The sequence below is a fragment of the Mus caroli genome, unplaced genomic scaffold, assembly GCF_978045245.1.
Source record: "Mus caroli unplaced genomic scaffold, Mus_caroli_1 scaffold_18, whole genome shotgun sequence".
Lineage (NCBI taxonomy): Eukaryota > Metazoa > Chordata > Mammalia > Rodentia > Muridae > Mus > Mus caroli.
The window spans coordinates 10,944,262-10,967,369 of NW_028227273.1; positions in this window are offsets into that span (position 1 = coordinate 10,944,262).

The window sequence follows — 23,108 nt, forward strand, 5'->3', positions numbered from 1 at the left end:
TTACACATGGGGCTGGAGAGATGGCGCAGAGTATAAGAACACTGGCTGCTCTTCCAGAGGACCCAGGTTCAATTCCCAACAACCACACGGTGGTTCACAACCCTCTGTGACGGGATCTGATGCCCTCTCCTGGCATGCACACAAAACACTCATGTCTAAATAAATAAAATGGATTTTTAAAACGTACACATAAGGAGGGGGATGAGACGGTAGTGGGCTGAGTATGATCAAAATGTATTATATATGTATGAAATGTCACGATGGAGCCCACTACTAGGTACAATTACTATATTCTAATAATTTTTAACTATCATATAAGCCAGGCCACAGTTGCATGCTTTGCCCATAATTCCAGCACTTGGATGATGAAGGTAAGAGAAGCAGGCCTTTAAGGCCAGTCTTGATTATGTAACTAAGCTGAAGCCAGCCTGAGCTACAAGAGATCTTCCTCAAAATAATGACAGCCAAAACTTGCATGTAGCTTTAGAAAAGAACAAACACGGACATTGAGAAAGCCCAAGCGTAGACTAGAGGTCACTTCGGCAGACGAAGGGGCGGAAGAGGTGTGCACTGGAGAGCTGCACACAAGGGCCATGTTTGCATTATAATTCTATTGCAGAATCTGTTTCATAGCTCCATAGGTGTTCATTATATCAGTGTGTGTGTGTGTGTGTGTGTTGTTCTGGTCTGCATTGTATAATAACAGTCTTTTACAAGGAGGCATGAAGGCAAAGAAATGAAGTAAAGTTTCCAGCCTCAGAGATGGACATGGCAGCACAGGAGGTTCACTGCAGGTTCGAGACCAGCCTGGGCTACATAGCAAGACCACGCTTTAAAGAAAGCAAGAGAGATAGAAAGGAAAAGGGGGAAAGAGGAAAAAGATTGTTTCTGCGGTTTCATGTCTCATAGTCTCAGCTCCAAAGCCCCCGGAAGACATCTCAGGTGGCTCTGTGACACTAGGAAGCACACGGGGGACAGAGTGACCATTCAACTGAGCCTCAGAACATCACTGTTTCCCATTGCACCAAAGGGTGGGGGAGGATCTATGAGCCTCAGAGTGAACTTCCATATAATGGGCTAGCAGGAGGCCTTCCCTGTGCTCAAAGCTAGAGAGTAAACAAACGGGGGGGGGGGGCAGTAAGAGGGGGCTGTCCAAGGCCTCAGCGCTCGGCAATTTCCTTACAGCCCTCTTTTTCCAGACTGACTGCTCAACTCCCACAGGCCCCAGGACCCGACCTGCACACCACTCCAGGAAGACCATGCCTCTGCATGGCTGTGTTAGTCTATTTTGCAAGCCCGGGCCACTGCTGTAGCTATGCACTCCAATTGCCCCAAACGGCCTGCTCCCTGGTTCTTCATCAGGTCCTCCAGGAACTGAGTGTAGCCCTGGATCCCACGGACCTCCAGCCGCCCAGCAAAACTTGTGACCTGGTTTGACAGAGTTGCGTCTCACCCTCCAGCACCCAGCTTGTCTGGTTCTTCTCTACAAACAAGGCCCTGGAAGCCAAAGTTGCATCTTATTATCCATTTGACAAACACAATAAATAGCTCTGATGTGCTATATGCCTTGTAAGACGCTGGGGACTCAGCGATTGAGCAACAGTGTTCAGTTCTAATCAGACTGAATCGGGAGCTGGAGTGACAGAAGGCTAGAGTCATCGGCAGAGAGCTCGAAGACTGGGTGCAGGCCAAAGACCATCCAGTCAGACCCAGCTACACAAAAACACGGGATGACATCACTTCCAAAGGTCACATTAATAAGCTGCAGAGCCAAGAGAATCCCAGAACAGGGACCCAAGACCAAGTTGAATGTTCCCCCTGAGCACTGTATCCTCTGCCAGGCTGGCCTTGGAAAGCCAGTCTCAGCCTCCAAATACCTACCGGTGACAAAGGCAGGCCTCTGGGAGCTGTGTCCCACTCTATCTGGAGGCCACACACTGAAGATAATAAGCTGGGGTCACATTCACGGTGCCAAATCTCAAGCTAAAATTTGCACTTCCCATCTACACCCAGAAAGGGTGAGATCTGGAAATTTGAGGATAGTCTCTTAACGGGCGGTGACTTCCGGGACACTCACACACACACCCCGAGAAGCATGAGGCCCCCTCTGTTGCACAAACCATAACCCTAGACTCTCATCCTGACATAACTTTCCCCCATACTCCACCATCAGTCCCAACTGGCGGTTCTCAACCTGTGGGTCGAGATCCCTTCCAAGGGGTCACATGTCAGATATTGACATTATGATTCATAACAGTAGCAAAATGACAGTTACGAAGTAGCAATGACATAATCTTATGGTTGGGGATCACCACGCCACATTGCAGCATCCTTTAATACACTAAGAGCCGCTGCTCCCAACATCAGTGAGAAGCAGGGCTCCCTGACTGAGTCCTTCGGCTCCAGGATCCCCAGAGGCTGGGTCTAGACAACTCCACAGCACCTGCTAAGAGGAGTGACAGGGTCCGAAGAGAAGAGCAGGTGAGTGTCAGCTGACATTTCTCAGGAGATGGGGTTGTGTTTTCAGCTTCCGGCACAGAGGTGCTCACAGTCAAGATTCCCATCCCAGAGTCGCTATGTGAGTGTGGGGCCGAGTGCACATCTCAGATGGCGGTTCTACCCCATTTCACAATAACACAGCGATAGCCCAGCCCCAACCAGTCTGAGACTGTTTTGTTTGGCCTGCAGCATGTTAGACATGAATCTTGCTGCCAACATGTAACCCTAGGAGAGTCACGTCAAAAATCCAGATTTGAAACCAGAAGAATGGCTTCCCACTCCCTCACTCTCCAAGGAAGAAGCCTCCGTCCCAACCACTCCTCACTGGCACGCCCCTCCCCAACATGCCTACCGATGGAGGGCCCTTTATTTCCTGCCATCTGCCATGGCTCTCCTTTCAAGCCCTCCCGGGGGCTTTGGAATTTGTGAATTCTCATTTTAGAGTCTAAGACTGATTTTGTCCGTGGAAAGTGTGATCTGTAAATGCTGTGGCCCACTCTCTCCCATGGGGCGGGGGAGTGGGCAGCATTCGAGTGGGGAGCTGTAAGGAAGGCAAGCTAGGCTGGGGAAGCACCTTACAACTGTGACTTAGTGTAGAAGGCAAAGAGAGATGCTTAGCCAGACTGTGAGAGGGCAGTCCTGGGAAAGACATGCAAGGGAAGTCAGAGATGAACCCTGGGAGGGTGGTAAGGTGAAGTTGGGGCCTCAGCATGAGGGGCCGACTTTTTAGATTCTAAAGTGGGCTGATTCCTGGAGCACAGGATTGCCCTTCAGCCACTTTCCCTACCCCACACTCAAAGCTGCCTTCATCCCTCTGCATAGAAAGGAGAAGAGCAGTCAAGGCCTAGGCCAGGCCTCAAAGACTTCAAACCAGAAAGACCCAAAGGCTCCCTCCCCACACCATACATCTACTTCCCTGTTAACACGAGAATCTTTGGCTTGACATCGTCCGCCATCATGGTTTAACAAAATCTCCTTGGAGAACAACCCAAGATGGAGATCATTCAGCCCATCTTCCTGCCAACTGGGACAGAACAGTCAGGATTTGGTGTGAGAAAGACTAGAAGAAGGTATCATGTCTCCTCGAGGGAGAGCCAGCTTCCTCAGGCTTTGATGTCACTATCCTAGCTCACCACTACTATTCCTACTAGGCCATTTTGAAATGGCAAGAAAGGATCTACCATGAGCTGGGCCTCTGTGCACTGTGGGCTCAAGTACCTGGGGTCTTCCCCAACAGTGGGAGGGCTCGACCCAGAGTCACCTCCTCTCCTGCCCGATTGACTGGCTTGTGCTAGTTGTGGCAGTCGATGGGATGGAGTGAAGGACCATAGAGACCCCAGACTCTTGTGCAGCCCAACAGGGGGCTCCTCTTTGCATCTGGTTGACTCCTGACCCCTCTCTCCCTCCTTCCCTCCTTCCCTCCCTCCCTCCATCCTCAGCTCATTTCCTTTCCCCCTGAAATGCGGTTCTAGAGCTGGAGATCTCTGCTTCCTCAGTGCCATCCAACAAGCCCTCAGAGCACCCTTTCCCTACAGAAGGCGGACTGCCAACAGCAACGAAAACAGTGACAATTGCACTGCGCAGAAAGGAGCCCTGCACAGCCATCTGCCTTCAACTTTTTATCATTCTGGTCCTGGACTGACCAGGGCTCATGCTCTTTTTGCCCTAAAGCCAAGCATCCTCCCCTTTAACCCCTGCTCTCACCCTCCTCGCCCTCCCTTAAGCTACCTCCTCCAGGCCCTTTAACCGCCAACAGCCTACTCTCCCAACTTTGATTTATGACGACCAGAGGGATAGTGAAGCTAGAGGCACCCCACCCCCAACACCATTTTAAAATCATTCAACATTCTGGGTAGAACTTTTCTATTGAAAGGCCAACACAAACCTACACAGTCCCACAGGAAGTTGCAAACAGACACACACCCTTACAACCAGAGATAACAGTGAGGGCTCAGCTCTCCTCACACCCGCTGCCCACCCTCACATTCTGGGCACTTTGGGCACATGCCCCAACAGCCTGCCCTGCCCTGTGAGCCATTTGGGCCTTCTTTTGAGGAAAAACACTCGGCTCCCAAGAAGGTTCCTGACAGGGCTGTTTTTTTCCAGAGCCGCTGGATAAATTGCTTTTGTGCAAAAATAAACACAAGTGAACTGCATTAGCCGAGCGAGTGACACATTAGTTACAGATGCAGGGCCTGTCAGAACATTGAGGGAACAGCTTTTATTGGGGAAAGGCTGAGAGACTCATAAATAACCGGTTGGCAATCTCACATAAACATTTGTGCGTTCACATAAACACCGCCTACCACAAACGGGGCCTGGCTGCCAGCAGGCCTTGGAAGAGCCCTTTCTGCCTGTCCTCAGAGAATAAGGACGAGTCTGGAGGAGGAGAAGGGTCACAAACCCCCTTTCTCCCATAGTTCCCTGCTTCTTGGACCCACACCCTATTCTCTGTTGGGTGGAGGGAGAGATCCAAGTTCTAAATTCTAAGAGTCTGCCAGAGAAAGAGGGTCAGTGCCCAGCTCCGATGGAACAACTGCTCCATTTTCCTGCCCTCACAGAAAGCTCACATTAACCAGCCCAGAAAGGAGAGAATAGGGGATGCTGTTGCACTGGGGGGCTGGCCTGCTGAATAAAGCCAAGGGAAAGACTTGAAAGGAGCTTGGAAATCCTTCTCAATACAACCCCACTGGTTCCCATCAGAATTTCTGAGAAAGTGGGATGAAGCCAGCATCCCCCCTCAGCACCACAGACGGAGTCTACAAAGGATGGCACCAGCCTCATTCCATCCCAAGATGCAGGGTGCCTGGGCTTCCTCCCGTTGGCTCTTGAGAATGTCCTTACATTTGGCCCTGAACCTCTGAGACCAATGCTTCAGACAACATCTGTTCGAGGCCACAAAGAAGGGCAAGGCAGGCCGTGTGGATTTGACCAACAGGGCCATTCTTGCCGCTGTCCTTTCTGTGCCAAGCCTGGTCCCCTCACACTCCACCCGTTTCCCAAGCAAAAGCCCTCTGAAAAGGCCCTGATGCCCTTATTTGCACTGAGGTGAACTGTGGCCTTCATTTGACTCCATCTCCCTCCCAAGTGGATAAAGCATGAAAGAGCAAGACTCTGTGTCAGCAGCTAGCGTTCAAACTTTTTGTCAAGTTTTTGAACCAGCTAAAAGGGGAAATAAGAATTTGGGATTTTTCTTTCCCCCTCCCATCCTATTTTGGGATTCTTTTAGGAAAAAAAGAGTATACAGACAAAAGAGACCGGCCATGTGCCTCGAGATATCTCACAACAAAGACTGGCCCCAGCGCCAACCAGGAGTCACTGCGCTCTGCCACATGACAGAACAAGACTCTTCAGACTGAGTGCCTTCCTCTTCGGTCCACTGTGTCCTTTCATCTCACCCCATTCTTCCTTCAGCATGGCTTCCCTCTCTGCCCTCCATGGACCTCCGTGGTCTAGTCCATCTGAATTCCATACCCATCTTGATCCCAATGTTAGACTTCCCATTTTGAGACGACCTTCTTCTTCTGCAGGTCCACACCCAACCCATCTATCCAGACACCTTGAAAACTGCCTTCTCCTAGAGCCTCTCTCTCTCTCTCTCTCTCTCTCTCTCTCTCACACACACACACACACACACACACACACACACACACACACACCATGAATGCTTGAATGTCTTACTCATAACTTTCCTTCCGGCCCTGGGTTGGTTGTGTACACAAGTATCCCCTTCTATCCTTTGCAGAGATCTGAGAGATCCCTCTCTCAGGCATTCCTTCCTCCAAAACACTCATCCAGTGCCTAGAAAATGGCACTCATGCTGAATCGGTGCTGGAAGACAGTGATACAGTCAGGAGTCGTGATTCGGACATGGTGGGATGAAGCGGGAAGGGACATGTAGCCATGATGGGAACCTTCTCCTAGGCAACAGCCTCTTTGGGGCTTTCATTTTGTAGCTGAGTAACTCTGCTTTTGAAGGAACATTAAGATGCCAGGCAGGTGCCAACGGCCAAGCACGCTGGCTCTATTGACCAAGGCTCCACCATCTAGGCTCTTTCTTCCTGCGAACAAACAGAACGCTCTCTGGGAAGATAGAAAGCGCAGCCCTAGATGGGTTTGTGAAAGGTTCTTTAACCAAGACAGCCCTCGGGAGGGAACACAGTGCAGCCATAATTTACTGTGCTCAATATTTTCACTTCCAATCTTATTTTTTTTATAGACCGGACTTCATAGGCTGCAGCTTAAACCCAGATGGAAAGTATTCTCATTTTGAAATAAGAGCTAGACTATGGTAGGCCCACCCTGCTGCTTTGTGCCTGTGAATGAATAAATGCACATGATCGTGGCCATAGGTGGGGCTGGGAGATGCCTTCATTATATGTGTATGTTTGGGCCTAACAATTCTACACTCATCACTTCTTCCTCGTGGCCACACCCTCCAGATGCTCCCAGGGGAGGACATGATGACCATGATGGTGGACAAGAAGAAGAAAGGACAGAGAAGCTATGAACTGTGCTCTGATTCTGCCTGCGTTGGCTCTTCTTTGAGTCTTCAATGTACCAGGGCATACTGGGCAGGAACGAGGGGGACACATGGCATTATTTACACTATGATGGTATAGTGTGCCTTGCCCTTTATAGGGCGCTCAGGATCTGGGGTGGTTAGGAAATATCTTCTAACTCCTTCTAATGTTGCCTGAGGTACTTCCCTCATGCTGTAGCACAGAGTTGCATCTCAATGGACATTTTTAAAATCGTGGTGGAGGAGGAGCTGGGAGACAGCTCAGTGGGTGAAGTGCTAGCTTCGCAAGCACAAGAACTTGACTCCAATACAGAAGCTGTGCTTGGTGATATAGAGGCAGGGACAGGAAGATCCCGGGGACATGGCATGCTCTCCAGATGGCCTAGCCTGTTCCAGGTCAATGAGAAACTGGTCTCAAAAGTAAGAAAAGGCGGATAGTGTCTAATGAATGAAACCTAAGGTTTCTGTACACCCCTGCCACATGAACACAGACATGCTCACACAAAACAACATGATTGAACCACATACACACAGGTGTGCTCACGACATGGTTGAACCTGTGCTTTTTAGAGTCTTGGGTGACAAGGTTTGTTGAACCATCCTTATTTAAGGAAAACAGAAAAGGAAAAATACTTGAAGGGAAAGATGTAACGGAGGCACATCGGAAGGTGCAAGGACCGTTGCTCAGGCCAGGGCCAGGAGGCAGACCCCCACAGAAGATGGCCTAGTCCAACAGGAGTGTCTTGGCCCAAGGTGTGGCCCACACACATCCACAAACTCCATGAGAACAGGCTGAGGCCAGCCTCGCTGCTGGCAAGCATCAAGGCCTAATAGCCCAGGCGGGCAGCTCGAAGACATGCCTTAGCAGCTGCTCTCCCTCCCCTCCCTCCCCAGGGAGAGTTTTCATCAGAGTTCATGAAGCCTTGGGAGTGTATATCACTAGGGACTTAGGCTCATGGGGGGGTCCGTGGAAAGTGACCTGAGGACTAAACCCACTTCTGAGGACTTTGCCCTTATGGAGGGACTCCTGTGTGGCATGAATACCCAGGAGAGGCTGAGAGGCCATTCCTGAGGGCCTCCGTGCATGAGGACCTCTTGGGAGATCTGTGGGAGGCTGGCTGCCGGTGGCTTGGCAGAATTGGTTTGTTTGGTTTTCATTGTAGACATTTCTACACTGCACAGTCATGGTGGTAAAATTCTTAGGAGCTGTCCTTGGGGGATCTTTGAGGGTTCACAGACCAGAGTAGGTGAAAAGCTGTGCTGAGAAAGTCTTTTACCCTCTTAGACTGGCTATGTCAACCATTCGTGTCTGCTGTACTGAAGTCACCACAGCACCAAGGGAGCCGTGATCAGCTTCAGGTCGCAGAGAACTTTGGGAAGACGGTGCCCACCACTTGACCTACTTGAGAAATCTGGCCCGAGGGACCCAGGAGCAACATTTCAGAAATGGTTCTTACAATGTATAATTGCCCGGCTCCCTTCTTTGGAGGAAATGCATCCCTGCCCCACCCACACACATAGAATCTAGGACTGGTAGGGTGATCTGTCCATCACAAACACTCTTGAAAACCAACTTGAGCCTTAGTTCTCCACCCTTGGACTTCCCAATCCTGAGAGCCAACATATGCCCTTTTGATTCAAGCCTGTTTGAATTGGTCTTTGGTCACTCATAGCTAAAAATGTCCATAGCTAAAAATTATTCGTGGATAATAAGTGAAATATGCTTCCCCCAGATGTGGCCAACCCACATGTGCTGTGGGATAGCTCTGGATGAGGCCCAACACACAATCATAACCTTACATAAAACATTATGAGATATTCGGTGCTTTTTTTTTTTTGTAATTCAATTGTGCGGTTCTTGAGTGTGAATTTTGTAGACAGTGTTGTGTCGCAATGTCAAAAGGTTGCCCATGCCTGCAAGTTTTAGCCAAAGAACAAAATCAAAATAAGAATGTTTTCCCAGAAGCAGAGGCTCATAGATCTGTGGGGAAGAAGCAAAGAGATGTGGACAGGAAGGCTGGAAACTATAGGCAAAAGAAACCCCACTCTGCTCCCTACAATGGAGAGGGCCTGCATCTCACACATAGGTGCCCACATGCACACACACATGCACATGCACACTTGGCACATGAAGAGTACATGGATCCTTCCTTGTCTGCCTTGAAATCCAACCCTCATCATGGGTACACATGGTCTCCAGCTCTAAGCATCCTCTCTCATGACTGACGTGTGAGTCCTAGAGTCAACAGGAGACAGAGTCTGCATGTTATGTGAACCTTGAATTAAGCTGACTCCTACATGAAAGGTAGTAGGACAGACTAAATGGGGTAAGAGAAAAAAAACAAAAAACAGATGTGCTTATCAGTCAAGTCCTTTCTCGTAAATAGTGTGAGTGTAGCACTGTCCCGTGATAGTAACAAGCACACATTTTGTTCCAGGGCGACTGGCAGATTAGCACAGTGCTTGCTACATTTGTGAATCACAGGTGTGGAACGTTTTCCAGGATACATAATTTATGATTCACCTACATTTGCACATATGCATCTTGGTATGCAAATGCATGAAGCGTGAGACTGACTCTTTACTTTGGCAACAAACCAGACATGGAACAGCGCCACCACAGCGAGTGATTCACCGATATACGAATGTCAACTAAGATATCACTAAGACTTCAACACTCAAGCTTAAAGTTAGCCTCACTTAAACATTTATTTTTATATGTGTCTGATGAAATGTACCAGTTTTAAATTTTGATAGATCCGTGTGTGGTTTGAATGTAGGATAGCCTCCGTAAGCTTGTGTGTTTGAACGCTTGGTCCCCAGCTCATAGGACTGTCTTGGAAGGCTACGGATCCTTGAAAAAAATGGGTCATGTAGGCACCTAATGAGGTTCTATAGCTCAGCCCCTGTCTTCTCTTTACCTCCTGACTGTGAATGCCAAGTGACCAGCTGCCTCACCACCAGCCATGATGGATTACAGCCCATCTGAGAGCCTGAGCCAAAAGAAACCCTTCCTTCCTTATGTCACTGTGTCGGGCATTCTGTCACAGAAGTGAGGAAAAGAACTAATACGATAATTTTTAAAGACATTTTTATTACAGTTATTTATTCACCTATGTATTTTGGGTTTGTGAATGTACATTCCCATACACCCTGCAGCATTCACATAGGTCAAAAGTCAACTTGCAAGAGTCAGGTCTCTCCTTACACCTTGTGCATTCTGGGGGTCAAACTCAGGTCCCCAAGCTTGGTGGAAAACTCAGTTACTTGCTGAGCCATCTCAGTGGCTCTAAAGACAGTACTTTTAATATTTGCATGAGAAGGTCAGGGTAGATGGCTCTCTGAGTAAAGTGCTTCCTGCCCAAGTATGCAAGCTTGACTTCCATCCCCAGCATCCAGATAAAAGCCAGACGCACAGCTGTGGGCACCTGTAACCCCTGCACTAGAGAGGAAGAGCCGGGACTTTCTGTGATTTACTGATCTACCAGTTTCACCAACTCAGCAAGCTCCGGGTTCAGTGAGAGATCCTATCTCAAAAACATTATGTGGGACTGACCGAGACAGGCACCCAACAAGACCCTCATGCATACATGTGCACATCTACACAAGTATACACACAAACAAACTTTTTTACCTGAGAAGCAATCGTAAATGTAGACCTTTTTACAGCTTACCCAGCTATTTTAAAATTAAAATAGGTGAACTCTCTGTGTGCTGATTCTTTGTTTCTGTATAATAAAAGCCAAACCTTAGTGGCTTACAATAACTTACTTGGCTTTCACCGTTCTGGTTGCTTGGTGGGGTAGAATTTCTCAGGCAACCAAACGGCAACAGGGCCTGAAGCCAAGTGCAGACCTGACAGCATGGGATACCCAAGATGGCAGCACCTTCATCCTCTTTCTCCTGCCTCAGATGGATGGATGGAGCAAAGGGGCATATGTAAGCAGGTCTGCTTTCACCGTGTGGCCTATCTTACAGATGTCTTGACTTGCTCACTAAATAATAGTTTAGGACTGTGGCTCTCAACCTGTGGGTCTTGACCTCTTTGAAGGGCAAATGACCCTTTCACTGGGGTTGCCCAAGTCCATCGGAAAACACGGATATTTACATTACTATTTGTCTCAGTTAGGGTTTCTCTCGCTAACTCTTATAAAGGACAACATTTAATTGGGCTGGCTTACAGTTTCAGAGGTTTAGTCCGTTATTGTAATGGAGAGCATGGCAACATGCAGATAGACATGGTGTTGGAGAAGGAGCTGAGAGCTCTACATCTTAATCTGCAGAAGGAAACTGTCCCACGGGGTGTGGCTTGAGCATATATAAACCCTCAAAGCCTGCCTCCATAGTGACACACTTCCTCCAACAAGGCCACACCTCTTAATAGTGCCACTCTCTATGGGCCAAACATTCGGACACTTAAGTCTATGGTGGCCATATTTATTCAAACCACCACACTTTTCATAATTCTAGCAAAATTACAGTTATGAAGTAGTAGTGAAAATAATTTTGTTTGTGGTCACCAGAACATGAGGAGCTGTATTAAACTGTCATAGCATTAGAAAGGTTGAAAACTATTGGTTTAGGGGGAATTAAACTCCTAATACAACAACTGGTATACCCCACAACGAATATTCTTTTGTTGTTTTCTCTGTGTAGCCTTGGCTCTTCTGGAATTCACTCTGTAGTTCAGGCTGGCCACAAACTCACAGAAATCCATTCATGTCTGCTTCCCAGTTGCTGGAATTAAAGGCATGCATCACCACTGCCTAGTCACATGAGCACTCTAAGACACCAGAGAGAAACCAAAAGGCTTTTATGACCTATCCTCAGAAGTCATATAGCGTCACGGTCACTGCTTCTGTGGATCCAAAGTATGTCACAGAGATTTAAAAATGTAAAGAGATTTAAAGGAGTGGACCAGACAGGTAGCTAAGAGCAATAAAAGCTATTCATTGTGGGGGTACGGGGGTGCATATTTGAAGACCAATTACCCATGATCTGGCCTTAATGAATCACTTTCTACTAATGTGCAAATACAAGACTCCAAGTCCTCAGCCATCAAACACCCTCAGATTCAGGTTCCCCCAAAAAGGCACAAGCATCTAAGTGGGGTACAGGGTGCTTATGTACCTGAAGAATCTTCAGGTATGGTTCTTCTTGCTCCTAAGACTCATGAGCTAAGAGACAAGTTGTTTTCTTATGCCCAACATGCAACAGTGAGGGAAGTACAACAGAACAGGAGTAGATGCTCATCTCACAAAAGGAAAAGGGCTTAGAGCAAGCCTGCAACCGAGTTACACGTGTACTTCCAACTCCTTCATTAGGCCTACTTCTTACCTCCAGACGTTTTTTCTTGGCTCCAATCTCTTAATTATTGTGCTGGTTAGATTTTTGTCAACTTGACACAGATTGGAGTCATCTGGGAAGACAGAATCTCAGTGGAGGAACTGCATAAATCAGATTGGCCTACTGTGGCCGTTTGAATATGCTTGGCTCAGAGAGTGGGACTATTAGGAGGTGAGGCCTTGTTAGAGTGGAGTGGGTGTGGCCTGGTTAGAGGAAGTGTGTTACTGTGGGGGTAGGCAATGAGACCCTTCTCCTAACCACGTGGGAGCCAGTCTTCTAGCAGCCTTCAGATCCTCCTGCACCATGCCTGCCTGGACACTGCCATGCTCCAGCCTTGATAACAATGGATTGAATCTCTGAACCAAACCGGACCCAATTAAATGTCATCCTTATAAGAATTGCCTAGGCCATGGTGTCTGTTCACAGCAGTAAAACCCAAACTAAGACATTCATAGACAAGCCTTAGACAGGCCTTCTTCATGGAAAATTGACATAAAAAGGCCTAGCCTAGTGTGGGTAGTTGTTGTGGAATAATGATAATCATAATCATAATAAATCCACGCTATTGCTAGAAAGGCACCAACGGGCTGGCCGGTGGGCAATGGCCAGACTGTTAGCATCTTGTGGAGACTTTCTGATTCAAAGCTCTGAAATCTCTCCACCCAGCTTGCTAAGTTCCCACTGGCCGGTTGCTACCACACCAGCCTCATGCTTCAAAACTATCATGGCCTTTTGTAGTGCACTTCTGGGAAACCTACACTATGCTGCCGCCATACCTTTCTCTCTGGAACCCAGTCAAGCCACGGCGTGAAGGAAAACACCACACAAACTTAGTTCAGAATCAATGGTAACTCAACCACTGGGCACACCAACTAGAACCCTAATCTTGTAAGCCTTATTAAAATCTAAATCCTCCGGCCTCAAATCCTAGCGGAGTCATCATCTAAACCAGGAGAAACTAGTAGCTACATCTTGTCCTCTCCTCTCCATGTCCCCGTCCAATCACTCTCCTGCCTCCTCTCTTCCTCTCTCCAACCCGTAAGCCCTGCCTGCTTGCCCAGTGATTGGTCTCTTTATTCATTAGGGGAGGGTTCATAAGAAGTGACCTGAGTACAGGACCCATCCCTCATTCCAGACAATCCTTCCTGGGAAAGCAGAATTAACATCAAAATACAAACAGCACCAGGGTCATTCACAACAGGCAGTGCCATCCCTGGGCAGGTCCTGGGATGTATAAGAAGACAGTCTGAGCAAGCCATGGGGACAAGCACTCCTCTACGGTCCCTACCTCACTTATTGCTCACTTATTGCCTGCCTTCAGGTTCCTGCTCCAGTGATGGACTGTACTCAGGACATCTATCTCAAACACACACTTTCTTCTCCCAGTTGCTTTGGGTCATGGTCTTAAGCACAGCTATAGACACAGCAACTGTCCATAAGAAACGGCCAGTAGCTGCTTTAGCCAAACATGGCCTGCTCTCGACTGCTTCCTCTTCGACCTCTTTATCTCACCTATAGCTCTTTGAGTTTCACCTGTAGAATTATTTTTAAAACTTTGTGGGCTTCTTTTTTGTGTCGCCCTCAATTTTTAACTGTGTGTTCATGTGAGAGGGACATTTGCACATGAGTGCAGCACCCAAGGAGGCCAGAAGAGACCCAGAAGATCTGGAGATACAGGAGGCCATCAGGTGCTCAATACGGGTGCTGGAAAAGGAACTCAGGACGTCTAAAAAAAAACAGGAAACACTCGTAACCTCCAGCCCTCTCTCTAGCTCCTGTAGGTTTTTATATATCAGGTTCTAACTTCCTTCTTAGACAAGAGCCACACCATTTATTTACTTTAAAGCTTATCTTGACTTAAAGCTACCGGTAAGGAGCCTGTTGAGGTTCTAGATGTGCTGCTGTCCAGTAAAGAATTTAAGCTGCACCTGTATGGACTTCAGGATCCTCGCTGTCTACCCATGAGGCCTACAAGACATGCCCTTGAGTGTTACTAAGGCATTAATGAGTAATAGTTCCTGTAGGTTTTTATATATCAGGTTTTAACTTCCTTCTTAGACAAAAGTCACATATTTATTTACTTTAAAGCTTTTCTTGACTTTAAGCTACCAGTAAGGAGCCTGTTGAAGTTCTAGATGCGCTGCTGTTCAGTAAAGAATTTAAGCTGCATCTCTATGGCCTTCAGGATCCTCGCTGTCTACCCATGAGGCCTATGAGACATGCCCTTGAGTGTTACTAAGGCATCACAGAAGGATTTACAGCCACACCCTTGGCTTCCTCTTCATCCCCACCCACTCTTCGCTGGCAGCACCCTGGCCTGTGCCTTTGCCCTGAAGCCTGTTCTTTCATTGAGAGATTTCAGCTGGAATGGCAGTCCTAGCCTCCCTAGCTTTCCCAAATTTGCTCCAGAGTGGAACAGTGCCTTCTTTAGCTCGTTGCTCTCTTTTCTTCTGCCCAACAAAGTCTGCTAGAAAAAAGCTCCAAGGGGCTTTCAGTGCATTGCCTGGCCTCCTGTATCTCCAGTGCATTGCTTTAGACAGGACACTCTCTGTCACTGTCGTGTCATGGCAGACATTGGCCTTCGTTCTGCCCGTGATGATCTCAGGAGGTCTCCTCCCTGTGTCCCAGGACGCCAACCATCTTCTCCTCAACGTTCCTCAGCTTCTGGCTTCTGAGGGCCCCAAAGCAAAAGCCACTAGTCTCCGTCTTCCCTCACCTTCACTACTTCCAGCCAGGTATCCCCGGCCTTCCCAAGGATGCCCCAGAGAACACTGCTGCTGATTCAGTCCTGTGTGCTCTGAAGTGAGTGAGTCTGAGCTGTTCTGTGACTCATGCTAAGAAACGGAGTGTGGTCGAAGTAGGTTGCCTGAGTTTGGAAATGCTCTCTCGGGATACTGCCAGCTCCTTCTCCTTCCCTAAGCACTCACTTCTGGGAGTCTTGAGCACCTTGTAAGACTTCCAGCTACCCCACTGGAGAAGCCAGTTATTCTGCTACAGAAAGGTCCACAGACATCATGGGGAAAGAGAAAGAGCCAGTACTACTCAGTCAGCCTCCTGATGATCCCAGACACCCGTTCCTAACCACCATTGCCTGAGAATTGTAAGCAAGCGCAGTGACAGATGCACCTTGATAGTCACCTGGGGCTCCCAGCACCACAGAGATAAGAAAAGGGTGTTTATCTGTTTCAGTTTGATTTGAATTGCAATTTCTTGTTTGTCTTTGTTATTTCTTCACCTTTTAAAGATTTTTTAAATTGTGTGTGTGTGTGTGTGTGTGTGTGTGTGTGTGTGTGTGCATGTCTTTATGCAGGTGGGCACCTGTGAGTGCAGGAACCCAAGGAGGCCAGAAGAGGACATCAGATTTGCTGGAGTTGGAGTTCTAGGGGATTGTGAGCTCCCTGCTGTGAGTGCTGGAATCCAAACTCAGATCTATAGATGCTCTTAACCACAGTGGTGGTTTGAATGTGCTTGGTCCATGGAGTGGCACTACTAGGAGGTGTGGCCTTGTTGGAGGAAGTGTGTCGCTGTGGGGTGGACTTTGATGGCCTCCTCCTAGTGCCTGGAAATCATTGTTCTCCAGTTTGCCTTTGGAACAAGATGTAGAACTCTCAGCTCCTCCCGGGCCATGCCTGGACACTGCCATGCTCCCACCTAGAGAATAATTGAATGAACTTCTAAATTGTAATGCAGCCCCAATTAAGTGTTGCTTTGTCCTTTATAAAGAGTTGCCTTGGATGTGGCTCATGCTCTCAGAGTTGCTCTTCCTCACTCTACACTGAGGCTGCTTTAAACTGGCAAGTAACACATAGTTAAAACAGCCTAGAACACAGCTTTGTCTTATTTTTAATTCTTTAGCTTAATCCTATCCCTAGAATGCAGATTATGAGTTCTCACCTACAACAGTGTGATTGGCAATTTTACTAGCACTGAAGAATATTAAAGTTAGAAAAGAACTATAATTTATAGATTTTTCATATACAGTTTTATTACTTGTCCAAAATATCAGTACCCACAGTCAGAACCCTTCTATTCTTAAAAAAAAAAAAAAAAAAACCCTGCCATTTTTATCTTACGTCTATACTTCTATTCATCTAAAGCTTGTCACTTTGTATGTATTTTCAGTTATGCCATTTTCATTGTATCTCTTTTATGGCTTTTATTACATTTTTCTTATTTTTATTTTAAGACATGGTCTCACTATATAACCCTGGCTGTTCTGGAACTCACTCTGTAAACCAGACTGGCCTTGAACTCATAGTGATCTGCCTGCCTCTGCCTCCTGAGAGCTGGGTCTAAAGGTGTGCTCCACCACATGTCGTTTCTTTTTTATTTTCATTTTATTGGTTATTATTTGGGGGTACATATACCATGGTGTTGCACATGTGGCCATCAGAGAATAACTTTCCAGAGGTGGCTCAGTCTTCATACTGTGGGTCCTTGAAATGGAACATAAGTTGTCAGGCCTGTGTATGGCAAGTGCTTCTATCCTTGGGCTGATTTCTCCACCCACCCACCCACCCCCTCCCAAGACAGGGGATGTCACTGTATAGTCTACATTGTCCTCAAACTCTCTAAGACACTCTGAGTACTGATTTATAAATGTGAGCTGCCATGCTTGGCTCATGTCATTTTTTAACCAGCATTCTTTTGTTAACTTCATGTATAGCATTTAAGGTCTTTGACAGACAGAGGGGAAGCTAACCACTCACTTAGACCAGAGGGAACCCTGGAGTGACCAAAGGATACCAGGGAGGAGCCCTGTTAAAGCTGTATGTTGAGCTGCCCACCTGTCTGCCTTCTCAGGATGGCCTGGACCACGGTAAGGAACACAGCAAAGCTGAGAGTACCCAAGGCCACCCCAAAACTTGACTTGCACCAGGGCACATCAGGTCTTCTGAGGGTCCCAGGTCTAGAGCTGGGGAGCTAGAGCAAGCTTGGGAGCCCCACACAGTCAAGCCCCATCAGGAGAGCGAGGAGACCCAGGTTCCCTACAGCATTTGTTCGCACAGTCTGGGGTGTGTTTCTTCCCCTTCACAGCCTCCAAAACTTGTTTTTGAGAACTTTCAGTCTTCTCTTTGCAAAACTGAGATGAGACGCACCTGTCCCTCCTTTGGTGAGAAGGGGAACTGAGTCAAAAAGATGGAAGCAACAGTTTTTCTCTAAGGGCAGAAGAGCCAAAGTGTGTCTGAGGCCAGGAGCACGCATGGATCAGAGCCACAGACAGACAACCTGAACCCCAGACAGGTGCTTGCTTCCAGCACATGAGGCCACTGTAAATGACACACTGGTGAGTTGCTGAGGCAGTGACCGAGCCTAAGCCTTATGACAAGGTCCAGGTTTAAGCAAAGGGTGAGTTTGTTCTCTTCGCTCGCCTAACATGGGGCTTCTGGCAAGGTCTTTAGTCCCTTTCCGTCTCGGTTTCCTACTGGCTAAAATGAGGAGGAAGTGGAGATGGTGGAGAGGGAGCAGGAGAAAGAAGGAGGGGGAGGAAAGGGAGGTGTTTTCCCAACTGTCCTTAGAAGGTTTCAGCAAGAAACCCAGATAAAGGGACAAGGACAGAGGTCATCACAAGGGAAGTTCACGTGTGCCATGGAGAGAACAGTTGGGCAGGGACACTGTGCAAGACAGAGGTGGGAGGATTCTCAGTGATTACAGACCGTGGGGTTCTGGGGATCCAGTCCAGAAGTGCTTCCTGTGTCCCACCAAGCCACAGTTGTTTTACCCAAAAGTCTCAAGTCTATGCCTGTTGTACAGGCATAAACTATACACCCACACACTCAGGAGGCTGTGGGACAACTGTATGCTAGAGAGTAGCCTGGGATATATAAGATCCTCAGTGTCTGAAATATCTGTGTTTAGGAAGCCTCCATCTTCTCTCCCATGGAGCCTTGCTCTCTGACATGCTGAACCTGGGCTCAGGTTTAAACTCTAAGACTGGAGACCTTAGGGTGACTGGGATGCATCCCTTCTCAGAGAGACTTCACCCTGATGCCATGGCTCGGCAGAGCCACTCCTGACTGGCCTTGATTGTGTGGGGTTCCCCCACCCTGCTTGCATGGGGCCCTGGAGTCTTCCTTTAGTGACACTTCATTCCCACCCCCATCCCTTCTGAAGCATATGGGGCTATGATGAGACTTCATAGTAATCTCACAGCACCCAGTCTGCCCGATCCTCCTGGTCCTCTGTCTGTGAACAGGCCCCTCTCCCAACCCTCTGGAGTCCCAAAGGACCTCCAGCGAGGGACTACTCGGCCCTGTTATGAAGGTGCAGAAGAAGAGGAAGATGTGGAAAAAATGAAGACCATTGTCCCTACCTCTCCAGAACTCAGAGGACAGGATGAGGAAGAGGCCAGTGGCCATGAGTTCCTCCAACAAAGTCAAGGCATGATCTGACTACCGGAAGTCAGAGACCTGGCCTCCTCCCTAGGCCCCACAGAACAACAGGCACCTGTGTACAACTGCAAGACAATGAGAGTCTATGAGCAGAAAGCAGAAGGGCCAGTGGCTTGCTACACCTGCTGGCTCTGAGACCAGACAGCCTGGACTTAAATCACAAGTCTCCCAGTTATTAACTTTGTGACTTTGTGTTGACAGCTAAGTGAGTCCATTCACCCATGTGTTAAGTGTGGTCAATAGTAATTTATTTGTGACACTGTTGTCAAGACTAAATCACCTAATTTTTTTCATAGTGGTATATACCGTCTACAGGGTAATAAGTTCCCAATAGATATTAGGTCTAATTATTACACAGGCCCGTTTATCTCCACGTTCCCAAACATAGAACCAGATCTATATGGATTGGTTGTCTTAGTTAGGGTTATTATCGCTGAGATGAAGTTTGGGGAGGAAAGGGTTTATTCGGCTCACACTTTGGTATTGCTGTTCATCATCAAAGGAAGTCAGGACAGGGACTCAAGCAGGGCAGGGACCTGGAAGCAGGAGCTGATGCAGAGGCTGTGGAGGGTGCTGCTTACTGGCTTGCTCCTCATGGCCTGCTCAGCCTGCTTTCTTTAGAACCCAGGACCACCAGCCTAGGGATGGCACTGCCCACAGTGGGCTGGGCCCTCCTCTATTAAGCACAAGTTGAGAAAATGTCCTTCAGGCCTGCCTGCAGCCCAATCTTATGGGGGCTTTTTTTTTCAGTTGAGGCTCCCTCCTCTCTGATGACTCTAGCTTATGTCGAGTTGACATAAAATTAGCCTGTGCGTTGGCTTGAAAGTGTATGGGATCTGTACGTCTGTGACTATAGATGTGTATACATCTGGGTATCTGTGTTTCTGTGTCTGTATGCACAATGATAGTAAAATGTACCGGCACTTATTGTGTGCTCAGACAGTAAGACTTCTACAGGTATTTACACAGACCTACACACACAGAACGGTGTGAATGACTAAGCACACGTGCACACACAGAACGGTGTGAATGACTATGCACACATTTAGCATTGCTTCAGTTCTACCCAGAGCGGCTCCCTTCCAGCGGGCTCACAAAATGACTTACCTCTCTCCATCACCGCGGAGGAGAAGGAGTGGGCTAATACCTGACATCCAGTCCTTTCTCAGACCACTGGTTGGCCAAACTGCTTGTATTGTCTCTCTTCCAATAGGAAAGGAGACAGAAGGAGCCTGGACCAGAGTCCACCAATCAGAGCCTTTCATTTCATGACCACATGACCTGCCTCTGCCAATGAAAATTCCTGATGGGCTAGGCTCTCTCTTCACTATCTCTTCATAGTGGATGTCTCCACCACTCTCTCCCATCTGAGTGGCCTCTGACGCACACTGACTGTCCCCTTCCCAGGTAAGGGCAGATCCTAAATCAGCAAAGGAGTGGGCTCCCCTTGTGGATGAAACCAAAAGTGTACCTATTGTTTCTGTGGGCTCTGTTACCCAGAGTGGTAACACCGTGCCTGATGAAGCCTGAGAGTTTATGAGTGTGTTTATCTCTTTTGTCTTGATGAGGACCCCATGACCGTCACTGTCGATGGCCTGAGACATCCATCCCTGCACAGGACTGGGATTCGTTATACAGAAAAAAGAAAGAAAGAAAGAATGAATGAATGAAAGAAAGGAGGAAGGAAGGGAGGGAGAGAGAGAAAGGTTGCAATGTTTGGCACTGAGTTTTTTTTTTAAAAGTCTGTTACAATAGCCTGTTCTCTTGAGAGCATATTTTCTAGATTCCTGCATCTGACTCCCTGGGTGTGACCGTGAAGTTTTATATAATAGATACCCAGGCCAGAAAAGGAAGCACTTGGTCCACTCCTATCCATGGGGATGGCGGGTGGTGGGAAGGGAACTAGGAGGGAGGGGAGCCAGACAAGCACATCTGGCCTGCTGGGCCCTCCCTGGAGAAGGTCCACGTTCCTGACCTCCCTTGGAACTGTGAAAAGAAAGCAGCAGATTCCCAGCTGCTCCAAGCCACCCTGGCCTCTGCCTGTGACCGCGGCACTCCAGAGCAGGGCAGGGGAGCCTCGGAAACGGCTTTCACAAGCGAGCTTCGACTCCCACGAGGCCCGACTGCCGAGCTGTGGACACAGCAGCAGTCCATCAAAGGAACTCCACAGGCAACAAGGGAACTGGGTTCAGTGGGGTTTCAACCATCCCAGGAGGGACTGGACCATGGGTTATGTAAACTCAGCTTCAGTACATCCGTGGTCAGGGGTGAGAACAGTTCTGGAAATCAGCAGTCACCACACCCCGAAGTCCCAGCTCCTTCCTCTTGCCAGCGGTCACTCAGCCGTCCCTGTCTGCCCACACATCCTAACGCCATTTTAGTGAGAAAAGCTGCAGAAAGTAACCCGAGAGCTCAGCACTTTTATGTAAGAGAGTTAAGATCGCTTCGTGGGACAGGCTAAGTTGTCAGGTCCCATGACGTCTAAATCACATTGACCACTTAATGGTTTTTCTCACTGATCATTATAGGAGTTGGAAGAAAGGCCAGTTGGTTACAAACTAATAAATAAGGAAATTTCTTTTTTTTTCTCTCTCTCTCTCTCTGCATAGATGAAGTGTGAATTAAATTTTCCAGCCCTGTTGCATCCTCCCGTTGAATGAAGTGAAGGATCTCCCGCTGGTCTGTCCAAGTGAAAACAATGACCTCAATAGAGGGTAAGTCCTGGCCTTCTGGACGCCAGACTACCTCCTCCCTGAGGGAGGAACACAGGCGGCAGCAGGAAAGGACACCCTTCACCCTGAAAACTCACACACCAGAGCCCCTCCCCCTAAGCTGATCTGTGCAGATTTCGTTGTTTTGTTTTTGAAACGCGGGACGGGGGTTTCATTCTCCTTATGCATAGCATCCCTCCTTCTTCTGGCCCCTTCCTGCCTGAGCAACTGAGCAACTGAGCAGAGCTCTCTCTTCTCAAGCCCTAGCCATTGCGTCTTGTGAGGAGGGCAATGCTGCCCCCTGCTGGCTCCAGGATGAGAAACAGCCCACAGGGGCAACCAGGTTCCGTCTGTTTCCCTGTAGGTAGGATCTGAACGAGCCTTGTTCCCTTTTCCAAAACAGCTTCTGGCCTGTCTGGACTTGGTTATCTGGATAGAAGGCTGGAGAATCATCATTGCTTTTCCCAACCGTTGGGAACTTTATTTGACCTTCAGTGTTGTTTTCATCCGCATGACTACAGAGCCTGTGCAGGTGAGATTGGGGACATTGGCCCCTAAAGGAAGAGTTCACTTGGTGACTTAATTTTCATTGCATGGAATGTTCTTTATTCCTAATGGTCTGGATGCTTTTGGTAATTCTGGTTTCTGTGATCACACTGGGGTCTCCTTCAGAGCAAGTCCCCAAACTCTTTGCAAGCTCACGGTCAGAAGGGAGGAAGGGGGAGAGAGAGAGAGAAAGGGAAGGAGAGGGGAGGTGTATAATGAGGCAAAAGGGGGTGAGTGTGTAGATGTCTGTTCTAGTGAACAGTAACCGTCAGCACAGACTAGAATCACCTGAAAGTGTCTTAATTGAGGGATTGTCTTTATCCCGTTGGTCTGTGAACACGTCTGTGGGGGATTGCATTGTCTGTCTTCATTGATGTGCTAGGGCCTAGCCGCTGTGACTGGCACCATTTCCTGGGCAAGTGGTCCTGGACTGGATAATAAAGCTATTAAGCATGAGCCTATGAGTGAGCCAGCAAGAAACATTCCTCCATCACTGCTACTCCAGGGCCTTCCCTTGAGTGTCCCTGACTTCCCTCAGTGACAGATTGTGACCAAGAAGTGGGAGCCAAATAAGCCCTTTCTTCTCCAAGGTGCCTTTGGTCTTGGCATTTCATGCCAGCCGTAGGAAACCAAGCTAAGGACGATATCAGATTAGAACCTTCAGGGGAAGTCTCCCCTTCCACTGAGTCTTTCAGGGATCAAACCCGGCTCGTCGAGAGTTGTTAAGTGTGGAGCCTCCCACCGGCCCTAGCCATCCTCTTTGTTGCATTTGGCTGCATTATACAGGTGTGATGGTTTGAATAGTCGTGGTCCAATAGAGTCATGTGCTTGTATGTTTGGCCCAAAGGGACTGGCACTATGAGAAGGTGTGGCCTTGTTGGAGTAGGTGTGGCCTTGCTGGACTAGGTGTGGCCTTGTTGGAGGAAGTAGGCTTTGAGGCCATATATGCTCAAGTCATGCCCAGTGTGATACAATCTCCTTCTGCTGCCCGTGGATCAAGATGTAGAACGCTCGGCTCCTCCAGCTCCATGTCTGCGTGGACACTGCCATGCATCCCACAGTGATGATACTGAACTGAGCCTCTAAAACTGC